The sequence below is a fragment of the Emydura macquarii genome, unplaced genomic scaffold (assembly GCF_026122565.2).
Source record: "Emydura macquarii macquarii isolate MOO-44397 ecotype Brisbane River unplaced genomic scaffold, CSIRO-AGI_Emac_v2 contig_3603, whole genome shotgun sequence".
NCBI classification, from domain to species: Eukaryota; Metazoa; Chordata; order Testudines; family Chelidae; genus Emydura; species Emydura macquarii.
Genome location: NW_027133740.1, coordinates 11,560,669 through 11,582,501, shown reverse-complemented (window position 1 = coordinate 11,582,501; position 21,833 = coordinate 11,560,669). Strand labels below are relative to the sequence as shown.

The 21,833-nt window shown below is 38.0% G+C and overlaps 1 long non-coding RNA gene across 5 annotated transcripts in view; it reads left to right on the top strand.

Annotated features, from left to right (window-relative positions):
- The window catches only part of LOC137145603 (uncharacterized), a 322,274-nt gene that overhangs the window by 154,647 nt on the left and 145,794 nt on the right, over window positions 1-21,833 (top strand). For 3 of the 5 annotated variants that reach the window (XR_010917689.1, XR_010917685.1, XR_010917686.1), the window contains exons 2-3: window positions 12,700-12,801; window positions 15,161-15,260. This is a non-coding gene — a long non-coding RNA (uncharacterized lncRNA). The remainder of the gene's footprint in view (window positions 1-12,699; window positions 12,802-15,160; window positions 15,261-21,833) is intronic. The other 2 variants (XR_010917687.1, XR_010917688.1) reach the window with 1 other exon arrangement.

The window sequence follows — 21,833 nt, the reverse complement described above, 5'->3', positions numbered from 1 at the left end:
TCCCATAAGCATTGCAAAATCCTGAGGGCATGAAGGTGAATTAAAGCCAACTTTGTTCACTCTCCCTTTGGGATGCACTCCAGGAGGCAAAATGTCAAACTTAAGGTCTCATTGTGCTAGGTACATTCAGTAAACCGTCACTTATACTTGTGTATAGTGTGTGTCAGTCCTGAAAGAGTTGCTCTCCCTTCCCAACCCACCAGGTGCACCCCTCACAGGAAGAGAACCACTTGCCCCACCTTCTCAGGAAAAGCATGTTCACTTAGAAAACCTTTGCAATGTCAACAGACTTGGGCTTTGACTTACCAAGGGCAGCTCAAAGGGGTATAATACATTTTCTCAACTATATAACACCTGAAGACTCCACATCTGCTGCAGAGATTAAGCTGTCCCTTTTTGGAGGACTGTGAGGGCAGTAAGGAAGAATCTATCAAATGGAAAGAAACTAGGAGGTGCCAACCTTCCCAAGGAATTCATGGAACATTCTAGGATAAATAGTAGATTTGACTTCTTCTGGGTATGGAACTAACACTTTGGATAGCTCCGAAAGATGGCATATGTGGATACCTACAGAGAAGTCAAGCATTACAGCCTGAACTAATGGAAACCTATTATAATGGAAAATGTTAGGTAATCTTAGTGAGAACTGCCTGATCTACCTACAGTGAACAAATGACTCTGTTCTTGTTGATTTATTTCATTAGATGGGAGCGATGTTTCAGGCAGAATCACACAATCAGCACTGGTTGACACTGGAATGTCTTTCCCAAAGTACCACTCTTAAGCACTTGAGGGGTATAGTATTCCCTTATGCATATATAACTCCCTTAGATATTAATGGGAATTACGCATGTGTAGTGAGAGGAGACAATTACTCCTAAGTGCTTAAAAAGCGATTTCATTATTTCATCCATTTAAAGTAAACAAATCTGATTCATAAATAGTGTATACAAATGTCTGATCATGTATGTTTTTCAGCTTAGTTGAAAACTTAATCACGATAGACATAAACATATATATTCTGTGCATTTGTACATAATATTAAAAGTTACTTAGTACTCTCATATTTTTAGAATCATGCATCAACCTAACTCCCCCACTGTCAGCTTAAAATAAAATATTGCATAATTATTTGAGTGGTTTTTACCAGAAATCTTCAATTATAAACAGGCAGTTCACCAGAAATTGGGGCCCTTAAGACCAAGTTTGCACATTATCTAGTAACTCAAATTTACCATTCCAGATGGAAAATATTATTGCATGAGTTGCTAACATTATCCTCAGCTGAAGGTGCAGTTTTACATTCTCTAAAGTTAGCTTGTATTTTGTTTGGTGAAATCTCCCTTCCTTCCCCCACCCCAAGCAATTTGCATTAAAGGTTGACAGCACATGCTAATGAAATAAAGCAATAAACATTTTCTGACAGGTGCAAAATATAGTACTTGTTCAATAGGCTTATATTTTTGGAAAATTTCACTCGACAAATCTGATTTGTGTCAGTTCAAAATTGGTTTGAACATCTAGTTCTAATTTATTGAAACCACCAGAAAGACTATAACAATTTGTTTTAGCACAAAGTGTTCAATCTATAAGAATGAGCTTCATGAAATGTAATTTTCTGAGTAAAAAAGACAATCAACGAAACTAAAGAAGCAAAAAACTGTCATTTTGCTATAAGCAAAAAAAGACAGAGTGCGTATGAAAGCACTGGGCATGTTTTAGAGATGACCTTGCCAATATCACATCTATTAAAAGGACTGTGTAGAAATGCAAGAGAAATTGACAAAAAGTATTGTCAGATCTCTTAATGATTTGTCACATACACTGTTCGGGATTCAATTGTTCACACTGAAAAATCTCAGACTTTGGAATCAGCTGTACTGGCACTTTGTAAATGGGGGAAGCTATGCAATTCTATACACAGATTAAGTGATCTCTATGTTTACTCTACAGGTGTTAGGAACTACATGCCCAAGGAAGGAAAATGACCTCACTTGGTGAGGGCTGTTTGGTTTGTCAGAAAAGGTGCCTGGTTGTCTAGCCTTTTATGTGCTAGAGAGCCAGAGAGTGTGACTTGCTATGGCAGAATAGGGATGCCAACTCAGCTCTCCCAGGTGACTAAGAAAGTGGAGATGATTTATGTCCATGCCGGTGTAGGAAAAACCCGCTTTTACCTGGTGCAGGTAGAGCAGCATACACTCTCTCCTGCCAATGGAAGTAGTTAAATACCATGCTTTCTCATAATCACCTGTTGTGGAGGGCTGGGAAGGAATTTTCTCTCACCGTCAGATTGGTCAAAGCAAAATGGGGTGGTTTATTTTTATTTTTTTTGGCCTTTCCCACAGCAGGTTGGGGGCTTAGCTCTGGACCAAACATAAAACAGGGTTTAGGCCATGATGTTCCATTTTATTATGTAAGCTTATGGCAGATGTCCAGTGTGGGTACTCTGTACGGAAGGGCAATGGTGATCACATAACATGGTTGGGTAAAGGATTTAAAGGAAGTATTCTTTAAAGGACTGGATACGGGGGGGAGGAGGGGATGTGAAGGGAGGAGGTTTCGAGGCTTCTATGACTGGTGTGGCAGGAGGGCAATCCCTCACTCCTCTATAGGTCCTTCTTAACCCTCATTTGAGAAGTGGGGGTGGTGAGGTCCCAGCATCAGGTTGGCTGGGGACCAGGATGGGTAAAGGGGGAGGTGGACAGCAGCTTCCCCTGGGGTATATGTAAATGATTATGGATTTACCTATACTGGACTACTGTATCTGCCATGTGCTCCCAGACACACAGGGATAGAGTTGCAGCCTAATTAAATCACATCCAGTGTCTCCTGTCCTCCTCCTGGCATAGCTGGCCAATGTTTTCTTCACTGTAGGGTTTCTACCCAGCAACACAGTATGCCCAGGCAGCCAATGAAACAAGAATAATCTTGCAGTTGTCATGTACTACACATTCTTCTATTTTAAACTTCAGATGTCTTTATACAGCACCCACCATGTGGCTCTGACCTAGTTTCGGGTCTTAGGGTGCTACTATTGTAGAAAAATATAGTAGTAACTATGTGCAAATGAGCTTTTATACTTCTAATTTATAGTATCAGTTAGCAACAACTGCATCTATTCAATAAAAGAAATGGCATTTGTCTCACACTGCTGCTGTAAAGTGGGAGTGTCCTACATTTCAATGGGATCAGTTTATATGCTAACACAAGGTATTTCTAGGTCTCTAATTGTTCCTAGAGTCTTATGTAGCTTTGTTGGCCGAAGTACTTTGTTTTAACATGCACTTGGCACAACAACTCTATCCCTTTTTTTTCTGATATGGGCATTGCCTCCATTACCCGTTCTTCTGAGACTCCAAGTTGCATTATTATAATAAACTGTGTGGTGATGAGTACCCTTGAAGGCAAGTCAGAAACTACAGCTGGTGCAGATTGCAGTGTTAATCCAGGAACACATTACTAGTGCTTCAAAAATGCATGACTCCCTATTTGCTGTTATGCAATTATGGTGTTGATACTGATGTTCAAAGCCATAAAAAGTTTGGATTTTAGCTACCTGAGACACCATCTCTTGTTTGATACATAATTGTGATAGTTCAGCTGTTGTTCCTGTGCTTGTAGTCCATAGATATAAATGACCATAGGCTGGCATAGGAGCATTTTATGTTATCTCTTTGGTTACTTTGCATATACTCTGGACTACAATTCCAAGGAGGAAAGGAAGGGCCCACGTCTATATTTCCAAATCAGTAGAGAGCCCTTTGTACTTGGATTTTTTTGCTGTTTGTCTGACAAGACCTAAGCCTTCGTATTGACCTACAGGGCACAGCATATAAAACTAACTATTTTTGCCTGCTGGGATAATGGTTAGATTTATCCCTGCCTATGCAGTAGAACTGATGATGGGGGTGATTATAGATTTAATATTGCAATATGCTTATTAATTTGTGCATCTGCACCCAGACACATTGTAATGGGTTACTTCATAAACATCCATAAATTATTACATCAAAACAGGAAAATATGAAATTCTAAACAATCAAAGTGTTCCATACACTTCTCTTCCAGAAGCTCCCTTACCTTAAGTGATATGGATTAAAAATTGACGAGCAGGGCTGGCCTTGCTAGCCACAAGATGGATCTTGTGGTCTTAGGGCAATAGAACCCACCCCAGGCAGGAGGTGTATGGGAAAGGAGCATATAGCAGGACATTCCTTGAATACAGCTGTATTATGGAGCACTGTGCACTCCTAGCTGTCACTTCCATGTACACAATGTGGAACAGACCATGTCTGCTGACTGATTAAACACACCTCCTTGAGGTCTCACAGTGGTGGCAGGCATAATAGCCAGACCCATCCTGTAAAGATCTTGAGCACTAGGTAAAATTCTGCCCTGGTGCTATGTGGGTGTGACCTCTTCTCCCTTAGCACGGCTGTATGATACAGCATGGGAATCAGCAGGTATTTTATAAAGTACAGCATTGTCACATTTTTAACTCAGTGCTAATTTGTTTCACTCAGACTCATATGATGTAAAGATTCTTATGAATTTAAGCAGTCTGAGCACTTCAGTGTGTTCCTTTAAGTATATTTTGCCCTCATGTCCTTCATAGATATGAATACAATGATATGAGAAACAGATGGCTCTGTTGCAGCAGTTTCCATTGGTTCTCTATAGTCTTATACTCTATTATTTCTATAGTGCCAGGCTTAATGTAGCAACCTGACCTCTTGATTTCTATTGGCTGCCATTTCAAATAAAGTGGTTGCCATTAAAGTCAATATTTGCCATCTAAAGTATTTGTAGTTACTTATCATTTTCTCTCCAAGTACACAGAAAAATAGGGATGCATCTGGTACCATATTGTGGAAATGGTTGTCAAATGTTGAGTTTTCATGGTGGCCATTAGCAAATAAACTTAGTATTTTCAGTATGCAATCGGATGGTAAAATAAAAGAATGGATTAGAACTGAGACATAGCATTTGGATGTGTTCAGATTAGGAGTTTTAGTTCTGCTAATCATAAAGATAGAAGCTAATTGAGAATGATGGCTTTAGAGACAGATGGAGAGAGGCAGAACTATCAGATCTCCGTTCCCAAGTTTGGGGTTAAAAATGGAAAAGATTTGGTTGTGAATTTGTCTTCCATACAACAATTGTGTATGGGCCTCTGGACCGATTACTTGGTTGAGGATGCTCCTATATTCAAGTTGACTAAGTGATCCCGCAGTATTTGGGTACCTAACAAATTTCTTGCTGTTCACTGGCTACCAGTGTGGGCATAAATTATATTTTAAAGCCCTTAATGGAATGGGTGCCACATGACTTTCTGAGCTTCTGACTCCCTGTATAATACCATTTCTTTCAAGATCAGAGAAGATACTTGTGCAGGGGAAGAAGAGATACAGTCTCTGGCTTCTCTGTAGATCCAGGGATATGCAATGCATATAACACTGATCTGTCAACCACTGTTGTATTATCCATGTTCCCAAGAAGGCTGAAAAGCATTTTCACATCATAAGGCCCTTGGCACAGCACGTTGATTTTGTTTATGGTTGCTCATTGACTTTAATAATTGTTTTAGTCCTATATTTGTGCTCGCTTATCCTTAATGTTTCTGGTACCCAGTACTGGGAAGAATGGCTTCAAATAGCCAAAATCTGCACTACAGAACAATACTGATAGCTTTCCTATGCTGCTTTTCTTCCTCTGCAATGGCATAGAAAAATCTCAGGCCCGTCTTTTCCCAGTCAAATGCAGAGGGTTCACTGAGGATAAGGTAAGAGCTGCCTTCCCCAAAAGCTTGCTATCTATCTAATTTGTTTGCATTTATAAAGAATATCTTATGACAACAGTGTCTAAGCGCCATATGTGGACACTATCTGGGGTAGGGCAATCTATACTCTGTCCTTGTTGTGAAGTGTACGTTCTCCACGGGACACATAGTGGAACTTGTAACTCTCACTACATGTGGTATATGCATCTAGGCGGCAGTTCAATTGTTCATCAGTAACTCTGCCCCGTTCTGACCAACTGAGACCATTTCATTTTGCTGTATTTCAATACTCATTAGTTACAATGATGATGATTGCCAAAACCTGCTTAAAAGCATGTGCAAAAAACTGGCTGCGGTTAGTGAAGCTGGAAGTTGGCCTGAAGAGCTATAAGGAAAAGAGACTTCTGCTTTCAAACTGAGGCAGAATCCTATACTGGAAGTTGTGCCTATTGTGCATCTTTTCCACTTTGGGCATTTCTTTAGAAAAAAATACAACTTACAAGTTCTCAGCAAGTCTTACAGGGCCAGATTAAGGCAGACGAGTCTTGGGCAGACTCCCTTATGGGGGCCCTCTAGGGCCACCACCCCAGCACCAGATGGACCAGTGGTGGTAGCTTCTTCCTCCTCCTTCCCCCCGCAACCTTGGCAGCTGGGGCAATGATAAACAGGACACCCTCTCTCCATCAAATAGGAGCAAAGAGCCACCTCCTAAACAGTGGACTTGGTCTTCTGTGGTGGTGTCTGTAGATTTAGGCAGCTTTCTCCTTGTGTTCTTGTGGGTTCTTTGCTGCCCTCTGATGGGGCTGTCTGCAGATTCAGACAGATCACTGAAGTGGTTACACTCAGTTCATGACCTTTTTATTTTGCCACTGCATGGGGTTTATGTTTTAATTAAAGCTGAGGTTTTTTTATGTCATCAAAGGGGCACTAAACATTGGCTTTGTTGTGCCTTTACTTTAAGCAAAATCCATTGCCTAGCAATGACTTGGAAGAAAACAGTAAAATATAGCATTAAAACAAACAAATAAAATATGCCTGAGAAAAGCATAAGACAGTTTCTATATGTTATCACTGCACCAGCTGGCTAGCAGTGTCATTGTTTCATCTGAGATACTGCAGTGTATTAACAGTTGGAAGATGCTAACATTTAAGGGCCACTCTTGAAGCTGTCTGCTAAGTAATGTTTTATTATTCCCAATAATACGCATCCACAATCAGTAAATACCTTCAATTTCTCCTGTACACTAATTTGCTGAATCATTCCATGGAAAATTGGACAATACCAACACAGTGGGGTTCTCTGAGTAGCTTTTGCAAGCTCCTTCACAGGAACAGGTATTGCACTCATGAAAGCTAGTTATAATGTAAAGAAGGAAGCTACTACTCAAATCCTTTATCTAATAACACCCTTGAAAAAGTGCGGTGTTTGTACTGAATATATATTACACTTATCTGTTCTGTCTGTTGAACTTCTAAAATGCCCAGTACTGTAATATCTCGGTGCCAAAATACAAGTTTAAGATAACAATAGATTTTCAAACAAGAAAACAAAACAACCTCCCCGCCAACAAATAAAAAACCTGCTGTCTTTAATTCACACTTTATTTTATTTTATTTCACTGCCATTACTTCTGCCTTTCATCTCATCATTTGACCCTGACAGCTTGTGCCAAGATCGTTTTTAGACCTTTCTATGTACTAAGTATTCATCATTGCTGAGTGATGGAATGGATAAAACAGAATCTGTTGGGATCAAAATCACTTTGGGGAAGAAAGCTAACAGAGGCTCCATTGGGATAGTGCTTGTGGTCTGCTACAGACCCCCAGATCTAATTTGAATATGGATAGAGATCTCTAATATTTTTAAATGAAATAAATACTACTGGGAATTGTGCGATTATGGGAAACTTTAATTTCCCAGATACAGATTGGAGGGCAAGTGGTACCTAATAATGGGAAGGCCCATATATTCCTGGATGTGGTAACTGACCGATTTCTTCAACAAATAGTTGCTTAACCAACAAAAGATGATGCCATTTTAGATTTAGTATTGGTAAGTAATGAGGACTTCATAGGAGAACTGATTGTAGAGGACAGTCTTGGCTTAAGTGACGATGAACTAATTCAGTTTAAACTAAATGGAAAGATAAACAAAAATAGGTCTGCAACTTGATTTCAGAAGGGTAAACTTTAAAAAATTAAGGGCATTAGTTAGGAAAGTGGACTGGACTGAAGAACTCAAGGATCTGAATGTGTAGGAGGCTTGGAGCTACTTTAAGTCAAAGTTGCAGAAGCTATCTGAAGCTTGCATCCTAAGCAAGAGGAAAAAATTTATAGGGAAGGGTTGCAGACTAAGATGGATGAGTAAGCATCTCAAACAGGTTATTAAGAGAAAGTGGAAAGCCTCCAAGGAATGGAAGATGGGAAGGATCAGCAAGGAAAGCTACCTCTTGGAGGTCAGAAAATATAGCAGGGAAAGTGAGAACCACCAAAAGCCAAAGAGAGTTGGACCTTGAAAAATAAATTAAAATCAATAGTGAAATCTTCTGTAGCCATATAAATAAAAAGAAAACAGGGATAGAAGAAGTGAGAACACTAAGCATTGAGGATGGGATAGAGATTAAAGATAAACTAGGCACGGCCCAAAACCTAAACTAATACTTTGCCTCAGTTTTTAATACGGGTAACGAGGCACTTTGGGGTAGTAGTAGGGTGGCTAATGGAAATAAGGATATGGAAGTAGAAATTATTACATCCTAGGTGGAAGTCAAAATCAAACAGTTTAACGGGAACTAATCAGGGGGCTTGGATAATCTTCATCCAAGAATATTAAAGGAACTGGCACATGAAATTGCAAACCCAATCACAAGGATTAATGAATCGGTAAACTCAGAGGTCGTACTCTAACTTTAGAATTGCTAATTGAGTACCTATTTTTAAGAAAGTGATCCAGGAAACTACAGGTTAGTTTGACCTCAATTGTATACAAGGTCTTGGAACAAATTTTGAAAGAGAAAGTAGTTAAGGACATAAAGGTAAACAGTAACTGGGACAAGATGGTTTTACAAAAGATAGATCATGCCTGACTAACATGATCTTTTTCTTTGAGAAGATGACTGTTTTTTTTTTTTTAGACAAAGGAAATGCAGTAGATCTAATCTACCTGGATTTCAGTAAGGCATTTGACACAGTTCCACGTGCAAATTAGTTAAATTGGAGAAAATAGGGATTAATATGAGAATTGAAAAGTGGATAAGGAACTGCTTAAAGGGGAGACTACAAGAAGTCATACTGAAAGTTGAACTGTCAGGTTGGAGGGAGGTTACTAGAGGAATTCCTCAGTGATTGATCTCAGGACCCATCTTATTTTAGCATTTTCATTCATGGCCTTGGCACAAAAACTGGGAGTGTGCTAATAAACTTTGCAGATGACACAAAGCTGAGAGGAATTCAGAGGACTGAAATATCATCCAAGATCAGTTTTCAAGGTCATCCAGGAGTAATAGGGATGAAATGTAATAGTGCAAGATCATGCACTTAGAATGCACAAGAATTTTTGCTTTGAGCTGGGGACTTCTCAGTTGGAAGTGACAGAGGAGGAGAAAGACCTGGCTGTATTGGTTGATCACAGGATGACTATGAGCTGTCAATATGATGCAGCCATGAAGAAGGCTAATGCAATGCTAGGATGCATCAGGTGAAGTATTTCCAGTAGAGACCAGGAAGTGTTAGTACCATTATACAAGTCCCTGGTGAGACGTTATCTGGAACACTGCATGCAGTTCCGGTTTCCTATGTTTAAGAAAGATGAATTAAACTGGAATAGCTGTAAAGAAGGGCTACTAATATGATCAAAGGAATGGAAAGCCTACCTTACTAGAGGAAACTCAGGAAGCTTGGCTTGTTTAGCCTCCCCAAACGAAGGCTGAGGAGAGAGATGAATGCTCTCTCTAAAAAACCATAGGGATAAATACAGCGAGGGATAAGAGTTATTTATGTTAAACACCAATATTGACACAAGAACAAATGGATATAAACTGGCTATCAACAAGTTTAGGCTTGAAATTAGATGAAGGTGTCTAACCATCAGAAGAGTGAATTTCTGGAACAGCCTTCCAAGGAGGGAAAAAAATCTAACTGGCTTCAAGATTGACTTGATAAGTTTATGGAGGGGATGGTATGATGAGATAGCCTCCAATGGCATGTGACCCACCCACAACAGTAAGTAGTATATATCCCCAATGGCCAAAGATGAGACACTAAATGAGGAGGGTTCTGAGTTACTACAGAGAAATCTTTCCCAGATGTCTAGCTGGTGGGTCTTGCCAACATGCTCAGGGTCCAACTGATTACCATATTTGGGGTCAGGAAGAAATTCTTCACCAGGTCATATTGGCCGAGACTCGAAGGGGGAAGGCGGGATTGGGGAGGTTGCTTTCCTCTGCAGCATGTTTCATGGGTCACTTGCTGGCTTAAACTAGAGTAAATAGAAGATTCACTGTATCTTCAAATCTTTAAATAATGATTTGAGGACTTCAGTAACTCAGCCAGAGGTTATGGATCTATTACAGAAGGGGGTGGGTGAGGTTCTGTGGCCTGTGATGTGCAGGAGGTCAAATTAGATGATCACAATGGTCCCTTCTAGCCTTAAAGTCCATGAGTTTATATGGTTCTGAAATTGGGGTTACGCAATGGTGAATCAGCCTCATGTTGATTGGGACTAGAGCAGGATGAATAACAGATTTTTCTGTAAATTCAGAATTTTTTTTTAATTGTGTGGGGTTCATCAAAAAGTTGAAAAAATATTCATTTGGGGTTGCAAAAATGTTACATTCAATCAGAAACAAAATGTTTCATTTTGATTGAGTGTTTTTTGCTTTTTAAAATACAATTTTTAAAACTTTGAAATTTCCAATTAAAAAATCAAAATTTTATTTCCAAAATGTCAAAACAAAATGCTTTAAAAATTTTTTTTGTCTGATCAAAACAATCTGGCAAATTGAATATGAATTTTGAAAATATTTTGTTGTGACTGAATCTGCATTTTTCACTGAAAAAGCTTTCAGCTGAAAAATGTCACCCAGCTCTATTTAGGACACACATGGTGTCATCATAATCCTGAATGAGTATTTGTTTGTGTCACAAACAACCCACACAATGCATCATAACTGATTATCTCAATTCAATAGATACTAGCAAGCAGGTCAGGATTGGGGTGCCTGGTAAATCTCAGTGAAAATGTTTGCAAAGCTCTTATTCACTGCAAGACAGAGCTTAGCCAATGCTTTTATTCTTGGTCTTCTGAAAATAAATTATGTATTTTTGTTGAGAAATAAAAACACTCAAGCATAAAACAGTTAATCTCTGGGAGGCATCTCATTTTTAGATGAACAGAGTTCAATAAAAATTGAAAAAGTAAAATTACAAAAGAGGGACAAATCCGTGTGTGTGTGTGTGTGTGTGTGTGTGTGTGTGTGTGTGTGTGTGTGTGTGTGTACACTATACACAATATAGTCAGTTATGCTTTTGCTTCTTACCTTTTTTTCAACACACTAGCAAACTTGCATGAGCTTCAGCTTTCTTCATTTTACACCCCAGCAAGTTTCGCAAATACATGCTGGTGTTGGAGGCTAGGTACTGACCTACTATTAAGCATAGATTGATAGTGACTGTCTTTTATAGACAGTGGGGGCATTCAAATCACATTGATCTATATTAGTGAAGAAGTTTCTTCCTCATAACCTGTTAGTTTACACTCTACTTTTTATGCATACAGTATGGAATTGACTGAGCTTGAAGACATATTTGAATAGAAATTGACTATATCGATCAATTTTGCCATTACATTTTTTATTAAGCCTATGCTCAACTGAACAACTTCAGTGTAGCAGCTGCAAAAGTCATAAAATACATAAAGTACAAAATTCACATGGGGCTATTTCAGGTAAATTTTGCTTATTAAATTTCTGCATGATGAAGAAGGACTTTCCCATTTTGTGCCAAAAGTTCCAAATGTAATATCTGTTCTCTATTATCCGTAGCATCACCAAGTAACTCTGAAGTTTCACATGAATGTGTTTGATACATTTTGTGAGCAGCAAATTAATGCATTTACTTATCAAAAAATCATAATTCACATAGTAATTTTCTCAAAATTCAATGGTTTACCTCTAGCTGTCTGAAGTAGTGTGTCTTTGGATGAGCAGCGTGTAGCCAGGGATCTTAGAACTTCTTACCCAAATTTAAGGTACTATATTATTGTTCCTCATGTTGTATCGTCCATTAAATGATCATCTAAGGCATTTTATAGACTGGTTACCTAAAGATCTCTTTTGAAGCACATTCTGTTTAATTATTTATCTTTAAACATGGACAGAATTTCCTCATCACAAAAAAAAGACAATTTGGAACAAGACGGGTACACTAAGAAGGGATATGTCTCTCTTTGCTATTAGAAACTATATCACTAGTACATGAAAAGCAGTATTTGCACAATTCATGTTAATTTTTTAGGATATTCACTATCAGCTGTGAGAAAAGTACATAAAACTAAATGTAAAATATTTGGGCATTCACCTTACAAAAATCTTGACTCACTGGACAATGGTGTTCATGTTTTAAAAGTAACTTTGTTTTGTATTCTAAATGGCTTTTAAGAAAGTTTGAAAACAAAGCACCAGAAAGATGTACCAATACAATATACTACTAACAAAAAGTCTGAATCAAAGTAAACAAACTATAAATATAGTTAATCTTAATCAAGATGTAAAGACACCTTTTTTTTCATAAAAGAATGCATGGTGGGTTAGCCCTTGTCATTCTTCACATCTTAAAATTTTAAAACATGGCATCTTATTTTATGTGCTTGAAGTCCAATATTCAGTGCCACCAGCAAAACATGGGGCCTTGTCTCATTGTAGGAAAGAACCCTGGTGTGGTAGGCTGCTCAGACATTTAGTCCATGGTGAACCCTTTGGCTCTTCATGAAACTTGGAGTAAAGCCCATTTGAGGACTGAATTGGGTGAGTACACAATTACAGTCACACACACATGCTGGTCAGACTTGCATTTATTATTTCATTCCAGCCATAGCCCCTGAATGCAGAAGCAGCTAGTAGCTCATTCCAACAAAGAGAGTTCTGAACTGAAAGTCAGAATCCAAACACATATGACCGTCAATAGATGTCTGTATCTGGACTTACTTTCTGGGTTTTGTGTGCAACTGGATCCAAAACCCAGGAAAACCAATGTCAGATAGGTCCTGCCCTCTGCAGACCCCACATAACTATGCTGTGCCCAAGGGCTACACAGCAGGTCTATGTCTATGTATCTCAGAGGAATGGTTTCAACCTACTATCTCTTTGAAGGGACAGCCAGATCAAACTTTTTCTTTTCCCTCAAGTTTTCTAGGGAGTTAATGGCTTCCCTTCCCCACTCCTACACATACTCAGCACTTCTGAAAACCAGACTTCAATGATATAAAATAGTAACACATTTACAATGTGCTCTGTTTGGGTTGGCCCAAATAAGTTGATTTATACTCCAGATTTTATTATTATTAGTGTTGGACAAACTTCATAGATTCAGGAGTTAAATTCAAGCTGGGTATTCATCCCAAATGTATATGGTGGTAATGATGTCAAATGTTAATTCATGTATGTGCTGATGTAATGATACTGGTTAAAGCTGGGATATGGTTAAAGAACTGAATTCTTTTTGAAGGTGTTCTGGCAGTGCTTCTCTGTCGTGATTGGGCGGTGTAGTGAAAATGGTGATACTTTTATTTTAATGGGGAGCTGTGGGTGCTCAGCATCTCTGAAAACGAGGATGTGTGTCAATATTATTGGATATTTGTATATCTTTATACTGTAAATATACAGTAGTATTTTCAGCAATCTAAAACGCCTAATACTTGAGGAGGAAAAGTGATATTACTTATGGCTGTCAGACATTATGAAATTGAAAATGATGAACTTCCAGATAGTCACAGACATGCCAAGATAAAAGCCCAGATTCTTGGAAATAACATGGCTATCAGCACTTGTTGACAAAATTGAGAGAGAGAACCTATAACCTACAATAATAGAGTTGGCTTTCAGTTCTATTTCTGCATAAGCAAGGAAAGTAAGAACACATCATAGACATATCAAAAAGGGTTTGACATGCCCAGGAAGAAATATAAAGGATTTCTAAACAATTTGATTGATGGAGCATTTTAATTGCTAATTGTCTAGTACACAGGTGCATTTAATCTATTTGAACCACACAGTTCAGCGAACACTACTGCTCAACATTTTAAAGAACCAGCTTCAAATTACATTTTACATGGCTTTATATGAAAGGTAGTTTCACCCACTGAATTGATTCTCTACCACAGCAATTCAATGCATCCAGTTGTCAGATGTCACCTAATCATAACCATTAAGGATAAGAATCAGAAAGATCAATGCTCTTAGGAGGCTGGGATTATTTTACTATAATTTGTTGCAATGCATTACTTCAGTTGTTCAGATTTTATCTAATTATTTACAAAATACTCTTTCCAAGAGTATTACAGTGATGCTCCAACCCCCTAATTTTCAAAGCATTGCACATGGTTTAGCCATGCAAAATTCATCACATCCAAAGGGTGTCAGGTTTCCAACATCCTGTCAAATCTTTTACATTTCTCCATTAATCAAATTTTAGATGTAATACGGCAGATGTATATTAATTGTCAATCAATTTTGAAGCATGAGATTTACACACTACACCCCAGATCCTCTGCTAGTGTAAATCTGTGTTGATCTATTGACTTCAAGGATCTGGCCCAACAGGTTTAGAGCGATACTCTCCAGTGCTTTCAAAAAGAGTTTTAATGTAGTTTTTAGAACTGTCTATTATGTAAAGAGTCCCTGAGAAAATTGAAAACAACATTAGATTTCCTGCCAGATTTGTCCTTTTTTAGTTAGCCAGTATGTGTACCAATCCTTAGAAAGCTAATGTATTTACTTAATGTTACCCATGGTGAGTAATCCCACTGAAGTTAAAGCGTTACTTACAGTGCTTAAGTCTGCAAGGTTAGAACCAAAGATTTTATTTAGCTCTTGTTTCTTATAGAGCATAAGCTTAACATATGGCTTCTTTGGTTTTTTGAAAGCAACTTTGATTCTATGAATGGTTTCAGCACATCTCTGCATTTGCCAATCAACTTGTGCTACTTCTACAAACTGGCTAGTGTGCTGATTTATAGGTAAAGTTGGTCAGATGTTAGGGATGTGCCTTTTGCCATCCTTGTGAAAATCTGCCCAAATTTGGCTTTTATAGCCTTCATTTGCTCCCTTTGTGCATATGCATTATGCTAATTTAGTTATATGATCACTCATACTATTTATTCCACAGGATTCCTATCTCATTCAATTAACATTATGGACCTGCTCTAAAGAAGAATCAGGGCTGTGTAGTGAAAAAGCCCAGCTGCCTTTGTTGCAGAAGTTAGAAGGTATGTAGAGAACGAAATAGGGGATCGTGGGAAAACAAAGGATGGTTTCTTGGTTAAGGCAGCTGAATGCTGCCCTGGGGAACTGGTTTCTATCCCTGCTTCTGTCAGAGAGTTCCTATGTGATGCAAAGCAAGTTTCTTAAACCAACTTTTCACGGGCAGTCACTAATTGTGTTTTCCTGGGTGCCTGACCTGAGTCCCTGTGATTTAATTTGCAGAAGTGCTGAGCATTCACAATGCAACTCAAGTCAATGAGAGCTATACTTGGAACATTTAAAGTGCTGTACAGTGCTAAGTACTCTGAAAAATCAGGTTCTATGTGTTTCAAATTGGATACGCAAATTTTGCGGATACTTTTGATCTTAATTTCTCTGTGTCTCAGCTCCCTATCTATATTACAGGGCATTCTGAAGATAAATTCATTAATGTTTGTGAAACACTGATATGATAGTGAAGAGTGCCATCGAAAAACCCAGGAGGAAACGAATGATTTTGTCCTCAGTGAGGGGTTTGAATAGTGTGCCATAAATAAGGAATGGAGCCACACATTGAACAAAGAGAAGAAAACAAATTATCATTGCCCATTCTGTGACTGAATGAGGCAGAGCTCTGTGTAAAAAATAGCATCTGAAGATGTAAATAAAGACTATATCATAAGCAGAAGGGGAGGGGTTTAAGGTTGCACAGGTGACAAGCAACCTGAATTCTGGCATTTCAAACTTTTTAATGCTTGACTTTGTAACCTTAATAATGTTCTTTTAATGTAGATTTTTTAAAACTGGTTATACAATTTTACATATAAATATATAAAACATTAATTATCTATATTTGTGCCGGTATAGTATATGGATGTGCACACACAGCAGACTTCCTGAAAAAAACACAACAGTATATAGAGATATAGATGTACATTTTGAACATTACGTTAATATAATGGCTAAAACAGCACTATTTTAATACAAACTGGGTATTCTTTAGTTTGCACTCTGAGTCTCTATAGGGCAGTTACAGCACAACACTTCAGTCTGCACTGCAATTCATGCCCCCATAGTCTGCATTGTGCGGCCATGCACAAAAGCCTTTAGGTAAGTTACGTTTGGCACATAAACTACTTAAGAATGTTTCTTTAAATACATGCAAAGATATAGTTGAATGCCATGTGATTAACTTAAAAGTACACAAGCACTAAAATTATAATTGGATTAATTTGGGTATGTTAATCTTCAAGGATATATATGGATGTTTAATTTGGATTAACAAAACAGAACGATCAAATTAGCTATCAACTGTTTGATAAAAAATAACCTATATTTAAAGGTCATAATATTTAAAAGCTGACATGATATTTGCTGCTATGATAGTCATATAATTATTTATGTAAATTGACTTCTTAATTACTTAAAAGACTGATCCAACTCCCACTATCAAACATAGTATTATCACCAGTGACTTCAATGGAACCGTGGCCTGGGGAGTTCTTAGAAGTCTGGGCAACTGATTAACCAGTTAATTCATAAATCCACCTGAGGAAATACCTCCCTACCACTCTGGTTCTACACTTCACCTTGCAAGGGTTCTTGGCACAGGGGTATGCTCTGAAGAGGTAGGTATGTGCTGGGATGGTGTTGTGCAAAATTAAGCACTCGGGACTTTTTCAAGGGGAAAAGGCAGTATGCTGCATTTATTGACAGAAACTAAAATAATAACTAACTTAAACCTACACATACACACACACACACACACACATACACGCGCCCAAACATACCAGAAAGCGTTCTATAGTTATATATAGCTACCAGTCCTGATTGTGGCTTGAGATCGTAGCTAGGGTTCGTTGCTGGAGTTCGTGGCTCGTGGCAGCTACCTGGCCAGGGAAGCTGGGCACGAGGAGAGCAGGGTCCTTGTCGGGCGCGCACCGACGCTCTTCTTTAGGTGATGTGTAGAACGCTGTTTTCCCCCAAAGCCTTGAAATCTCACCCAGTCTTTTATAGGTTTTCAGTTCTGCTGTGTCACGTCGCTTCTCTGTGACCCTTGATTGCTGGTACAATAGCAGACGTGACTTTCAGCTTGTTCTTTGATGTCTTGATTAAGTTTGATTAAGTTTGATTAAGTTTTTCTGGGGTGGATCCTTCTTTGCTTTTTGGGGCTATGTTCACACTCTTCAGCCTAGGATGGACTTCACACTTCATCAGGACAACTTCATCAAGACAAGCTGGCAGTTTGGGTCTGACTCACACACACATACAGCCTCCATTCATACCTTGTTCAGATAACTATCTTATTCATCTAAAGGTTTAGAAAGGGTTTGACACAAGATGGAGTACATAGGGTCAAAATGGGGTTTTTACACAAGATGGAGTACATAGGTCAAAATGGGGTTTTATATTCACAATGTGGAGTATGACTGAGAGAAGTTCAAATGTTACACGATTTCAATAATAACCATATAGAGGTTGACACAAATAAGGGTATGAATTGAAAGCTATGAATTAATCTACAGGGTTACAATTACAATTAAAAACCTCTGAATTAAGCTACAGGGTTACAATTACAATTTTATTCCTACACTGGAACCAAGCCTGTCAATGGAGCAAGGAGTCTGGTTGGGGGAATTTCTGGCTAGTCTCCTTCTGCTTCAAAGTTTGTAGGGGTTATGGTAGCTGGAATCCAATTTAAGGTACCTTTCATGGCTACTCTAGCCTATGCCAGGGACCAAACTGCTCTCAAAACCCAATGGATTGCAGAGGCACAAGCCATCTACCCTGAACACTGCTCTAGTGCAGGAGTGAATTGGGTCCCAGGTACTGTCTTCGAGAAGGTTTGACAGAAAACCAGCAGACAGAAACTTTGTGGCCATTTCAGATTTCAGTTAGAGTTAATTCTCAGTCACCTAACACTTTCATATAGCTAACAAAGTATTATAAAAGACATTCAAAATGTTAATGTCACTAAAGTGACCCTCAGCAATACATAAAGCTGCCTTTTGAAGAATTATATGAGAGCCTTATCTCAAACTCGTTAGCTTGAACATTATATCTATACATTTAGGGCCTTTCTTAAATAATCTTAAAACTGATCTTAAGACAGCATCGTCCATATAAGTGTTTTGTCCATCTAAGGTTGTTACTTAATGCTTATTATTTTGTATTCCCTATCTTTATGCCACTAATACCATATATAAACTCCCATTTTCTTATCTAATATAAGATTATAATATGAAAAGTCCTTGGTTACCGATAGATGTATAACCTTTCTTACACTGCCTGTCATTTACCCTTGGGCCAAAAGCCAAAAATGAATGTAGGTTCTGTATGACATGCAGAGGAAGCAGGCCAGGCTCAGGTTTTGTCACAAGGGGAATGGCAAGGAAGTCTTTCAGAACAAGACATTTAGTCACAAACTAGACAAGGGGAGCGGCAGTGCTAAATATGATCAGTTTTTGCTTTCATTTTAATTAATTTTTTCTTTTATCTCTGAAAAGTCAAGTTTAAAGACACAATGTACATATTTAGTTATATATTGGGATTTTTTATTATTCAAATCTGCAAGTAACCAATAGGACCTACTTATAAAAATTATAATATTGGTTTTCAACCAACATCATTTTCCTGATTTAAATCAAACCGATGTATATTCAAGTGCTTGCCATTCAACTTGCCATTCTGTATTGCCACACACATTACCAACATCCATTTTTCAGCACCTATTTTAATTTAATCAAATATTAAATTGTTTGTGCAAAATTCTTATATATTGGAAGCACTTCCTGCCTCTATTCTCTCTCCATCCATGATGTCTTTTTGTGTGACTTTATATTGGGAAAATGAAGAGTCACACAGCAAGGGCAAAATATTTTCTATATTTCTATATTGCCAGAAAAGTACAGTTCAACAGAAATTATGTTAGGAACAGGAATCTGCCGTCTAGGTTACACAACTATCATTTTGGGATTTATTTTATTTCCTTTTCTTGCTTTTCTCTTCAGTGTCCACTCCGACATTCATTGACCATTCCCATACAGATTGAACCACATCGAGAACTTCAGATTGGACCCTAGTACTTCTATCAAAGATTTAGAGCCCAGTCCTGCAAATCTGTATTCATGAGGATATGTGTTTTATGCAATTTAAATGCTATTCAGATGACAGGCTGTGCAAGATTCTGTCTATTATTTTCTTCACAATATCTTAACACATCTGTGGGGCCTGATCCTGTGCATGCATAAGTCAATGGGAGTTTTGACTAAAATTAACAGTAATATATAGAAAAATCCTTTGCTAATAAAGGGGTTCTCAAATGGTTTTGTATTGTGGGCCAGAATTTAACACAGAGATTTTACCACTATACTTGACCACCTGAACCATCTCTCATTCACAGAAATTACTTACATGAAGAAGAAACATTTGGAAAGCATTCAGTGTATTTCTTGCTCCTTTTAATGTGAAAATAAAGCAGGATAAAATGGAATCATGGCTATAATTCAGAAAGGTACTTAAGCACATATATAATTTTAAAAGTGAGTAGTTCCAACCAACCAGACTTCTTGCATACTTCAAGTTAGACTGGTGCTTAAATATCTGGCTGAATTGGGGCACCAGCAAGTGATCCATGAACAATACTTTGTGAAAGTCTCCTCTGAAAGATGCAAATATTTTTGGAACAGAGTTCCTAACTTCCAAACCCTTTTTTCTACATGCAATTTTTATTGCAATGTTCAGTCACAAGATGGCAGCTCTGCGTCATAGTTTTATTTTTGCATTAGCAATGGATTTTTGAACCAGCTACAAAAAAGCACTAATATATGCTTCTTGTGTGCTTAAATTCACCATAGCCTCTCTCTTACAGAGTAAATATCCTTTAGAATTCTGAAAGAGGAAATAATATATCTATAATTTTTCTTTGTAATGAAATCTTACACTGACATGCCCCACAGGAATATCAATGATGAATAAAGCCAAAAAGTTCAGACATACTCTTTCCCTGGAATTTGCAGTCTACATCACCATAATGCTCATCAAAATATGATTCCTTTTAGAAACTACTGAAAATTGTTCCTGCCGGTATTTTTCATTTATTACACATATATGACATATTAATGTATTATCTGTGTAAATTAATATTCATCTAAATTCCTTTACTTCTGGCACCCTTGTTTGTATTTGCATCACCTGAAATAGCCTTGTAGAATGCAGACATATGCCTTTTCCCTTCAGAAATTTTAATACTGGACTTGGATATAGGAGTTGGTAGCAAAGCTCAGCTTCTTATATGAGTTATTGGAGTGCACCCGGCACTCTTTTACTACATATCATTTTCATATTATGGTGATTGGCCCCTGTGTGCTAAATCCCAAATGTGATTTGACTCGTGCTAGTATACAGTGGTAGAATAATTTTTACTGACCTATTTGATAACTGTATTTATACACTGTAGAAAGTTTGTCATATTTAGCGTAAAGCTCTAAATTAAACATTCTAGGGTTTAATCCAGCAACTGCTCCCAACTATTGTTCTCTGGTTTAAAACTTTGTGATATATAGTGTGACCATTGAGATGTATGCCATTACTTTCCTCTGGACTTACTCACTTATAAAATTTCTCGCACTAACGTCTATATAGTGACTAGCCATTGCACAGGTGCACAAGGAGGGAGGGCACATGGAGCCTTCTGAGACATTTACAGTTTTAGTGCAAGGGTCCATGCAGGCCTTACTTTCTCCTAGTGCCTAGATGCACTAACCAGCACAAAAGAGTCTGCAAAAAGCATGTATATGGCCTCTGTCTCCTGCCAGTAGCCAATAGAATTGTTTGGAGAATGTTTGTTTTCTTTTTGTCCCCCGTGAGAATATTGACTTTTTTGTGAAAAGATTAAAAACAAAATATTTCACTTTGGAAATGCTGTTAAGGTGCCTTATGCTCCCATTCTCTGTTATAAACCAAGCCCCTTGGTCAGACTACAATGTCCCATGATACACTCTTGGTAAGGACAGGTGGTGTATTATGGGAGGTAATCCAGATGGAGAGCTTGGTTCATAGAAGAGAATAAGGACAAAAGGAAACTAAATTTCTTTTCACTTCTGTGGCATATCCAAACCAAAATAGTTTGGTTTTTCAGCCAAAATACATACGTTTTTGAGCACTCTGGTTTAAAAAAAAATTAAATTACATTTTCAATGGAAATCGGGTACTTTTCACGAAAACTTCATTTATACAAAAACCCAATTTTCTGTTGAAAAACAGTTATGATGGAAAATTTTCAACCAGTCCCACCCAGCAGAGACGCATGTAAACAACTGCACTGTTCCAAGGGGCAGTGCAATGTGTATGCATATCCCATTTACCAGGGAGCTTGAGGAAGTACTGTACCTGCCTTAAGCTGTCTTTGGGGTGTATAGTTCCATGCTGCATCTCACTTCAGACTGATCCTACTGGCACAATAAATGGAAGCATTGCTTTATATTAGGGACTTGCCTAGCCTACCCAAATCCTTCTAATTTTTATTTCCCTTTCCCTTTGTGCAAAGAGTGAGTGACTTGCATCATTAGCAAATTTCATCACCTTACTACTTAATCCTT